The following is a 9,860-nucleotide window of genomic DNA, read 5'->3' on the forward strand; positions in this document are numbered from 1 at the left end:
TATATAATCTTGTGTGTCAGAACCTAAGTATTAGGAAGATGGTGTGTTGGTGTTGGGTCTTGACTGCATTCAGTGCCTTATGGAACATGATAGGAATGTAGATGACTTGGAGTGTTTACAAAAGAAAGTGATGGATAATAAGGAAGTGTACAGTTAGAGAAATGTCATTTGTATTTTGAAAGTTCTTAAAAATGCAAACTAGAAACTTAGGCCATGATAAAATGCATTTGTTCACTACCATGAATTGTAGGAAAGTCAGAAACCAGGCTGTCTAATCCTGAAAGCTTCATCTTTTTATACACGCACAAATATATATATACAAATATACATATTTGTATGGGATAGAGTTAAAAAGAAAGAGAAGGACGTTTTATCTTTTATCTGCTGGTTTACTCTCCAAATGGCCACAACAGCCAGAGCTGAGCCAGTCCAAAGCCAGAAGCTAGGCGATTCTCCCTGGTCTCCCAGTCGCATGTAGGGGCTTAAGGACTAAGGCCGTCCTCTGCTGCTTTCCAGGCCATTAGCAAGGTGTAGAAGTGGAGCAGCCAGGACTTGAACCAGTTCCCATATGAAATGATGGTGTTGCAGGTGCTGGCTTTACCGGCTAGCCACAGTGCTGGCCACTGAACTTTGTCTTTTGTAGCTTGTTGTGGAACGTTTCAAATGTAGGACCAGTGCTATGGCTCAGTTGACTAATCCTCCCCTTTGATCTGCTGGGATCCCATATGGGCGCCAATTCATATCCTGGCTGCTCCACTTCCCATCTAGCGCCCTGTGTGTGGCCTGGGAAAGCAGTAGAGAATGGCCCAAAGCCTTGGGACCCTTCGCCTGTGTCAGAGACCAAGAGGCTCCAGGCTTCAGATTGGCTCACCTCCGACTGTTGCAGCCACTTGGGGAATGAACCAGCAGATGTAAGATCTTTCTGTTTCTCCTCTGTAAGTCAGCACTTCCAGTAAAAATAATTGGAAAATATATACATATTAGAAGTATCAAATGTATATGAAAGTGGGAAGAATGGAATGAAACTCTGCCATATACCTATCACCAGTATGAGCAACGATGAACTCACAGCCAGTCTTGTTTTATCCTATTCTCCACCCAGTCCTTGCTGCCATGCTGGTGACATATCACTTCCTCAATAAAATATCAATATGTGTTTTCAAAAGACAAGGGCATTAAATACATGACACTGTCATTATCAGTCATACAAATGCAACTCAAGAATGCAGTCAGTGTTCAAATTTTATGATGATCTCAAATAATTTTGAGTTTGTTCACTTGGGATCCAAACATGGAAATTGCATGATGTGCTTCTTATAGTCTTTCGATCTGTAGGCTTATATCTGTCACTGCTCCCACCCCTACTTTTCTCTCCTTGTCTCTTTTTCTCTGTATGTCTCTTGATGAATTTCCTGTAGTCTTGATTTAGCTAATTTTAGGTCTGGGCTATTCTTTATTGTATGCCACTGTGCCTTATGTTTATAAATGGGCCATTAGAGTTAGAAAATTTTAAAAAATTTATTTGAAAGATTTTTCATCTGTTGGTTCACCCGCCAAATGCACATAAACAGCTGGAGTTGGGGGTTAGGCTGAAGCTTGGAGCCTGGAACTCAACCTGAGTCTCCTGTGTGGCTGGTAGATTCATGAGACATACCTGTTGCTTCCCTGTGTGCACATTATCAGGAACTTAACCCTGGGAATGAGCTTGAACTTGAACCCAGGCACTGTGGGATGGAATGCAGCTTTACTCACTACAACAGATACCCCCCCACACACAGACACACATTTTTAAACCAAGTTAGTGATTATTAAGGAATGAGTACGCAATCAAGGTATATTTGGTAAACAAACAAGCAATATAATATAGCTTGAAACTGTTCAAACTTACAGTAACAAGATGAGATTGAAGTTTATCCTTTTAATTTAAACTTTTTAAAAATTTTGTTTTTAACATTGCTTACATAGTTGAGAGGGATGCACACCCATGTGGGTCTCCACTTAGGGTGTGGAGGGTCAAGGTGTGGAGTAGGAAGATAGAGTTTTTTCTCCTGTGACCACAGTGAGGGAAGGGAAGGGGCCACTCCTTGCTGTCAAACTACATCATCACCTGGAGATGGGGGATGCTCATTTCATGATGCCCTTCCCTGTGTGGAGAAGAGTGGTCTAAGGGTGTTAACCTGAGTAGTTTTGATAGCCCTGAGACATTGTTGGTTTTGTTGCACCAGGTCCAAAGAACCTTTCCAAGGTTTATTTGCCAACCAAGTCCACCTTAGTGCATCTACAGACCCAGGGACATGTTGAAGAGCTTGGTCAGAATAGTGGTCCAACCTCTTTTGCTTTTCACTACTGTCCCCTACTGGCCTAGATCAGCTGGCTGGCATGTCTGCCTGGATGCATCTGGGCATGCTGTCCACAGCATAGGTAACAGCAACTGACGAGGCCCAGTCCTGACAGATGCACTCCAAGGCCAAGCCACATGTCTTGTGATTTTTTTCCCTATGGCAATGGTTTTAGTCCAGTGGGCCACGCCCCTTCCCAGCTCTAGATCTTGGGCCTGCCAGAGGTACCATAGTCCAGACTGACATGACTTGCACCCAATCCTGGCACTTGCCATCTGGTGTTGTGGCTTAATTCAGCTGGCCCATATCCATTCTAGCTGCAGATGTGGCAGCTTAGCCCAGCCTAACCTGCTCCCAAACCAGCCTGCCCCCAGTCCCAGTTCTCATACTCACTAGTGGAAGCAGGGGCCCAGCAAGGGGGTCCCTGAAGTTACCCTAACAGGCCCACTCCTAACCCTAGGTCTTGTACATGCCAGCAGGTGTTACTGCCTAGTCTGAGGTGGCTGGCCACCAGTCTTGGCATTAGTCGGCAGGTTACAGCCTGGCCCATTTGCATTCCCAGCTCTAGCTGGCAGGTGTAGCAGTCTAGCCCAACTGGCCCATCCCCCAAGTCTCATGCGAACTGGTGGGTGTTACAGTCCAATTGGTGTGACCTGTGCCCTGTCCTGGCTGTCATTCACGCCATTATGTACTGTGGACAGGCCCATCCCAGCCCATCTCTAGACCTGGCTCACACATGTTGATGAGTGCTGCATCCCAGCTTGGCCTGACCTGCCCCTTGCCCCCCCAGCCCTTATGCTCTCCAGCGGGAGCTGCAGCCTAGCAGGGGATCCCCTAAATTCTCCCATCAGGTTCATTCCCAGTCCTGGATCTTGCACATGCTGATGAGTACTTCAACCTAACCTGACTTAGTCCACCTGCAGTCTCACCTCTCACTTTTGGGTGTTATAGTCTAGCCCAGTGGGCATGGCCCACACCCTGTAGAATTTTATCCTTTTCTAAAGGGCTGGCATGATGGCATAACAGTCTAATGGCATCCCATATGGGCGCTAGTTGGAGTCCTGGCTGCTCTACTTCCCATCCAGCTTCCTGCTTAGGACCTGGAAAAGCAGTGGAGGATGGCTGAAGGCACTGGGCCCCTGCACCATGTGGCAGAACCAGAAGGGGCTCTCAGCTTCCAGCTTCACACAAGCCATTTGGGGAGTGAACCAGTGGATGGAAGATACCTCTCTTTAATTCTTTGAAGTAAAATAATAAATATCTATCAGAAGATTTATTTATGTATTTGAAAGGCAGAGGGACAGGGAGACATGGGGAGAGAAGGATTTGACAGTTCACCTCCTGGCTCCCTACATGGCTGTAATGCCAGATTTAGACCAAGCTGAAGCTGGAACCCTGGAACTCCATCATGGACTGCCATGTGGGTTGCAGGTGCCCAAGTGCTTTTATTTAGTGCATCAGTAGAGATCTGGATTAGAAGTGGAGTAGCCAGGACTAGAACTGGCATCCACATGGGATGCTGGTATCACAGGCTTTGGCTTAACTGGCTATAATGCCAACCCCAGAGTGGCACCTTTAAGTAGGCATGGCTGCCCTAAATTGTTGACTAGGTAGGAATTTTCCAATCACTACATGTATTGTAACAGTGAAGCTGAAGGGTTATCACACCTTTGCCTGGTGAGAACTAGCAATGGAGGTTGAACTTGTGGCCCTTTCCAAGTCTGTCTTTCTCTTTTTATTTCAAAGAACTACAGAGAGGAAGAGACAGATTGTTTTCATCTTCTGGTTCATTCCCCTAAAGGCTGCTTCAACTAGGGTTGAGCCAGGTCAAAGGTCTTACACATGCATGCAAGGGCCCCAAACTTGGCCCTTGGCACATTAGCATGGAAGTGGATCAGAAGTGCTGCCCATATGAAATGTTGGCTTTGCAGATGGCTGCTTAATGCACTGTGCTATAGTGCCTGCCGCAAGTATATGACTCATTACCGGCAGAGGTCAGCTGAGACATCTCACTGAGCTTGTGGACTGCTTGGGGATATCCTCAGTGTCAGGATTTCTTCTGATAGCTTTAAGAAAAATCATTTATTGGAAAGGCAGTGTTAGAGATCTTCCTACCAACTGGTTTATTTCCCCAAGGTTGAAATGACAATTAACCTTAGAGTACAGACAGCTGGCGTTACTGTTAGCAATGGGTCCTTAGGAGAAAATGTGTCACATTGGACTGTGCCTTTCTCCAACTCCTGATGGTACTTGCATGCACCCCGCCTGGCTTACCTCTGATGGCTGCTGGCAGACTGACGGTTACCCATTTTATCATGGATCCTTAATGACAGATAGGGAAGGCGTAAGTAACACATTTAAATACTTGCATATCAATGATTTTTTTCTTGGATAGAACTGATGCAATCTTTATATGGAAATTGAGGACTAACATCTATAATGTATTTATGATGATATCAATTTTCATAATAAAGCAAGAAGTAACGGGTTTTGTGCACAGGTAAGAAAGGAAAGCACCTCTCTACAATAAGGTAGTAGAATAGAATTCATGTCAGTGTGAAAGGAAATTTTCAGAAACAGGCTGTTGAAACTGCTAACAGCAGCAAAGTTGGCACAGCAACTATATGCTATCTGATTTGCAATCTTTGTTCGGCACTTAATTGAAGAGCATAATTATTTCACAACCAAAACTACCACCTTCAGGGGAAGGCAGAACTAACTGGTTAGTTAGGTCCATGTCTCTAGAACTAACAGCAACATTCTTATCAGTTTCCTGGAGAATATGCTAGCCATTCCTTAGCTTCATTAGAATAAAAAATGAACATGTTTACTGCAGACATCATGAAGGTTTGAAACTTGGCCCAGTGCTGCCCTGGATCAGTACAGCTGTCAGCTAGCAACTGCTGTGTGCCCTCATTCATTGTGATGCTCTCTTGGGGACCCATCCCTGTGTATACTTGTATACCTGGTGCCTGGGGTGACTCAGTCTGCCACCCTAACAGACCAAGTAAGAGTGAATACCAGTCCCAGGCCAGCCTCCCAGTAGGCTACTGAGACTGCAAAACTGGATTTGGCCAATTGAATTCTGTCCAGTGAAGTCTAAGTAGCAACTAGGAAAATCCAACCTGTAGAAAGAATGGACTAGACCACAGGGAGACATGGGGATGTGACGAGAGGAAATCCTTGCGTTCCAGGAAGGTAACAGACCAAGCCAATCCAGAACAACAGGCACCTGTCGTCCTCCAGGTCCTGCGCAGCTTGCTTGCAGTGACCTTCTCTCACCTTGAGCCACTTTGGAATTTCCAGCCCCTTCAGCCTAAGATCAAAGGAACACATGTCAATGCTTTTAATATTTAAAGGAAATGGTTTCCAAATAACAAAAACTTGGGCCTGGCGCCATGGCCTAGCGGCTAACGTCCTCATCTTGGACGCACCAGGATCCCATATGGGTGCCTGTTCTAATCCCAGCAGCCCCGCTCCCATGCAGCTCCCTTCCTGTGCCTTTGGGAAAGCAGTCGAGGACGGCCCAATGCCTTGGGACCTTGCACCCTTGTGAGAAACCTGGAGGAAGTTCCTGGCTCCTGGCTCCGGATCGGCACAGCATCGACCATTGTGCTCACTTGGGGAGTGAATCATCGGACGGAAGATCTTTCTCTCTGTCTCTCCTCCTCTCTATATATCTGTCTTTCCAATAAAAATAAATAAATCTTTAAAAAAAAATTTTACAGGTTAACCACTCCAAATGCTGTCAGTGGTTTTGGTATTGTTACAGCATCCTCTCCAGGTGAAAGTTGGATTTATTAATTCACTTGGCCCTCACGAGTAAAATATGGTGATGCTAATCCTTAAAGGAAAGCAGGGGGCTCTTACACTGAGGCCTGGTTGCACACTGGACACCTGGTGAGCTCTTACAGCGTCTTGTCACGCATCACCTACTGCTGCACCTGAGTTTGGGATGGACACAGAACTACTGTACTCTAAATTCTAAGATGTCCTCAAACACTGGAGACTCCATACGGCATTATTCGGAACTTGAAACTGCTTTGAGGATCTTGGACCTTCAAGTGAGAGAGAGTATGTGTGTGTGTTTAAGGGCATTCTGAAATATTACTTTGGTAAATGGTCATTGAGGCTGCTGTATTGCTCTCAGCCTATAATACTTTAGGAATTAACTACTTACACGTGGTCTACTGAGAAGCCGTATTTGCAAGCCCCAGCTCTACCCCGACATTTTGTGCTAATTGTTTGAGAGGCTACAGGTAGGAGGTACTGCCATCATTTTAAGGCATAATCACAAATGCACCACTAATAAGAATCACCCGGTTATAAACTATCAGTGTAGCCTGAAAAACGCCTCGTTTTCTCGGGGCAGGGCGGCACGGGCTCCACCGGGACCGAGGGACATGAAGTTCCCAAGCTGGCCTGTCTGGACTTGGCCCACCAGAAGAGAGCTGGGTCCTTTCTGGAACGCCTCGCGCGCTCACGCATGGGAAACGTCCACAACCTCCAGGGAACGCAGAGCCCCTGCCCGTTGGAGCTCAAGTCACACAGGCAACGGTCAGCAGCTGAAAAAATGACTCAAGATTGCAACCGAGTCTGCCATGGTGACTAGACTGCCCGGATTGGGTATCGCTTCAACCACCAAAACAAAGGCACGGAAATAATCCTAGCGTAAAACAGAAATAACGGGATACTTAAATTTCCAACCCCAGGAGGGGAAGCTTTTGAGTGCGGTCGTTCCCTCAGGAGTTTTTCCCTTTCCCTGAGCTTGACTCACTGGCCTGTCACCAACGCTCGCGTTCCTCTCAGGTCGCAGGCTCCCGCCGCGCTGCTCGCCCTTCCGTACAGAAAGATGGCATCACCCGCCTGCGAGACTCCCGCTTTTCCGTACAAAAGCATGGCATCTCCCCGCACGGAGCAGGCGCCGCCGAGAGATGCGCTACCCACCCGACTTCCCGACGCTCCGGAGCGGCCGCTTTGGCTACTGCCCACCGGAGCCGGGCAGGGAGGACCGCCCGCAGCGCGGCGGGAGATGCGCCCTCGGAGGGGCCGGGACTGAACCGCCTCTGCCCGCCGCGCATCGCTCTCGCCTCCGACCTCATTCCCTGCGGCAGGTGAGGGGAGCGGGCACCGAGGCTGGCGGGGCCGCACGAGGGGCGAGGGGCGCAGCCACTGTCGGTTTTGTTTTTACTTTGTGCCTGGCGATGTCGGGTGGAGGCGAGCGAGAGGCAGGGACGCCGAGCGGTGGGGGGCTCCCATCCCCGGAGGCCGCTTCCTCTGGGCGCGCCCCGCTTCCCTCACTCGCTCCCGGCCGGGCCACTCCCTCGCTGCCCTAAACACTTGTTTACAACGGCATCTGGACGCGGGGCTGCGTGGCTCTGAGGGCCGGAGGAAACGATCCCCGTGCTGCCGGGGTCCTCTCGGGTCCCCCTTGGAGCGGGCCGGCGTGCCGGGCCTCCCCGCGAGGGGTGATGAGTGAATGAGTGAGCGCGGTGCGAGCGAATAATTGGTTCTCATCGTTCCGTAATCACGGTTAGCGTTGGAGAAAAGCTATCTGTGAGGCCCCCCGTCCCTCGCTTCAAGTTTCCCCGAGCCGAGGAGCTAAGTCGCTGGCTCCATGTTACAGATGAGAGCTCTGAAATGAGACAGCTAGCTCGGGGCCAGAATTGGACGGCCAGGGCTGCCCGTGACCAGCGTCCGGACCTCCCTCGTGCACTGAGCTCACAGGTGCCCCATGGATGCATCGCGACAACGAAGCTAAGTGGGGATCTACTTGGGGGAAATCCACTTGTATGTCTGGAGCAGGTGTGGGGACTGTGATTGGTGCTGGCTTGGAAGAAGTTAAAAACCCAGGTGACGAGTGGAAAGAAAAAGCACATTTGCTGTCTGGTCCCAACCCATTTCTGTTTTCGTCTTCTCTCACTTACCCTGCGCTCACTGTCCAGTCTTCGTGAAATGCCTCTCCCCTGCTCCATACAGGTTTTTTTGTTTGCTTTTTGAGTGAAATCCTACACCATTCAAAGATCAGCCCAAATGTCAGCTTTTTCCGGGAAGGTTTTCCCAGCCTCCTTCCCGGCTGAATCAGTTTCTCTGCTGTACATCATAGCGGTTTCAAAATGCCCCCCTCGAGGTGCCTTGTGAGCTGCACCGGCGCCTTCCCCTCCCGGCTGCGTGCTTTCCTCTTGATGCGCAGGTTTTGAGTTGGATTCACAGCAGTGACAATGCCGGGTCTCTAGTAACCGGGAGAGTTGTTGCTAGCACGGTGGGTGGAAGGGGCGAGCTTGCCGGCAGGAGAAAGGACTCTGGAATCTCCACCAATCGGGTTTGTTTGTGGATTCTGGGAATCTTGCCTTGCCGCCTCACTGCACAGAATGAATGACTTCATCTTTTCTGGACTCCCTCTCAACACATGAGGAGGATAAAATTGGAAGTGCCTGTGTTTGTCCTTTCTCATAGGATGTGATGGGTAATGGTATCTGTTAGGTCTTAGTGCGTTTCCAAACCCTCCGTACGGTTTAGGGCAGAGAAGGGTGTCGGAAGGTGAAGAGGGTCTAGGAGGAGGGTCAGCCCTGACACAGTGGCCCAGTGGCACACATAGGATCCCATATGGGTGCTGGTATGTGTCCCAGCTGCCCCACTTCTCATCCAGCTCTCTGCTTGTGGCCTGGGAAAGCAGTCGAGGATGACCCAAAGCCTTGAGACCCGCAAGAAACTCCTGGCTTTGGATGGGCTCAGCTCCCGATGTGTGGCTGCTTGGGGAGTGAACCTGCAGATGGAAGATCTTTCTCTTTGTCTCTCCTCTTTGTAAATATGCCTTCCCAATAAAAACAATAAGTAAGTTAAAGACAACCTTGATGTTAATAATTCAGGAGATCGCTAACATTTCAGACTTAGACAGTTCTCTCCCGTGCAGAGGAGTCTGCCAACCTCCCTGAAGCACTCCACGTTTGTTTTGAACCTGTGACTGCTTTCTTTGTGTGTAATGTTGTCCAATTTGTGTGTAACTGGTGTTTATGGAAATGTTTTATGATTTCAGATGCTGACGGTACAAATGTTAATTCTTTTCAGTATTGTTAAAGTAGAAACATGGTGTCTTTCTGGATCAGAAACACCCTAGGAATATAAATTTCTGCAAAGGGGGTTACTTGATGAAAGCTTTTTGATTAGGACAGATGTCTGGGCACAGCCTGTTGAGTGACTGGCCCCATCCCAAGTCAGAGTGCCTGCAATCAAGTGGCACCTCTGCTTCTGACCCTGCTTCCTGCTGGTGTACCCAGGAGGCAACACATGCCGGCCTAAGTACTCAGGTTGTGGCTTTGGCCTGGCCCAGCTCTGGTGTTAGGTTTACTGGTGTTAGGTGTCGGTTCTATACAAATCAGTACCTAAAACAATGAAAATCCTACCCAGTCACAAATAATATAGTTGCTTGCAACTTGTTCATTTAACATCTTTTTCTACTTACGGCAAAGAGTTAATAAAATTATTCGCCCCAAACATTTCTCCGAAAGGCTTCTTGGGGAT

This window comes from Ochotona curzoniae, unplaced genomic scaffold (genome assembly GCF_017591425.1).
Source record: "Ochotona curzoniae isolate NIBS_2020 unplaced genomic scaffold, NIBS_Ocur_1.0 contig_3432, whole genome shotgun sequence".
In the NCBI taxonomy this organism is placed as follows: Eukaryota; Metazoa; Chordata; class Mammalia; order Lagomorpha; family Ochotonidae; genus Ochotona; species Ochotona curzoniae.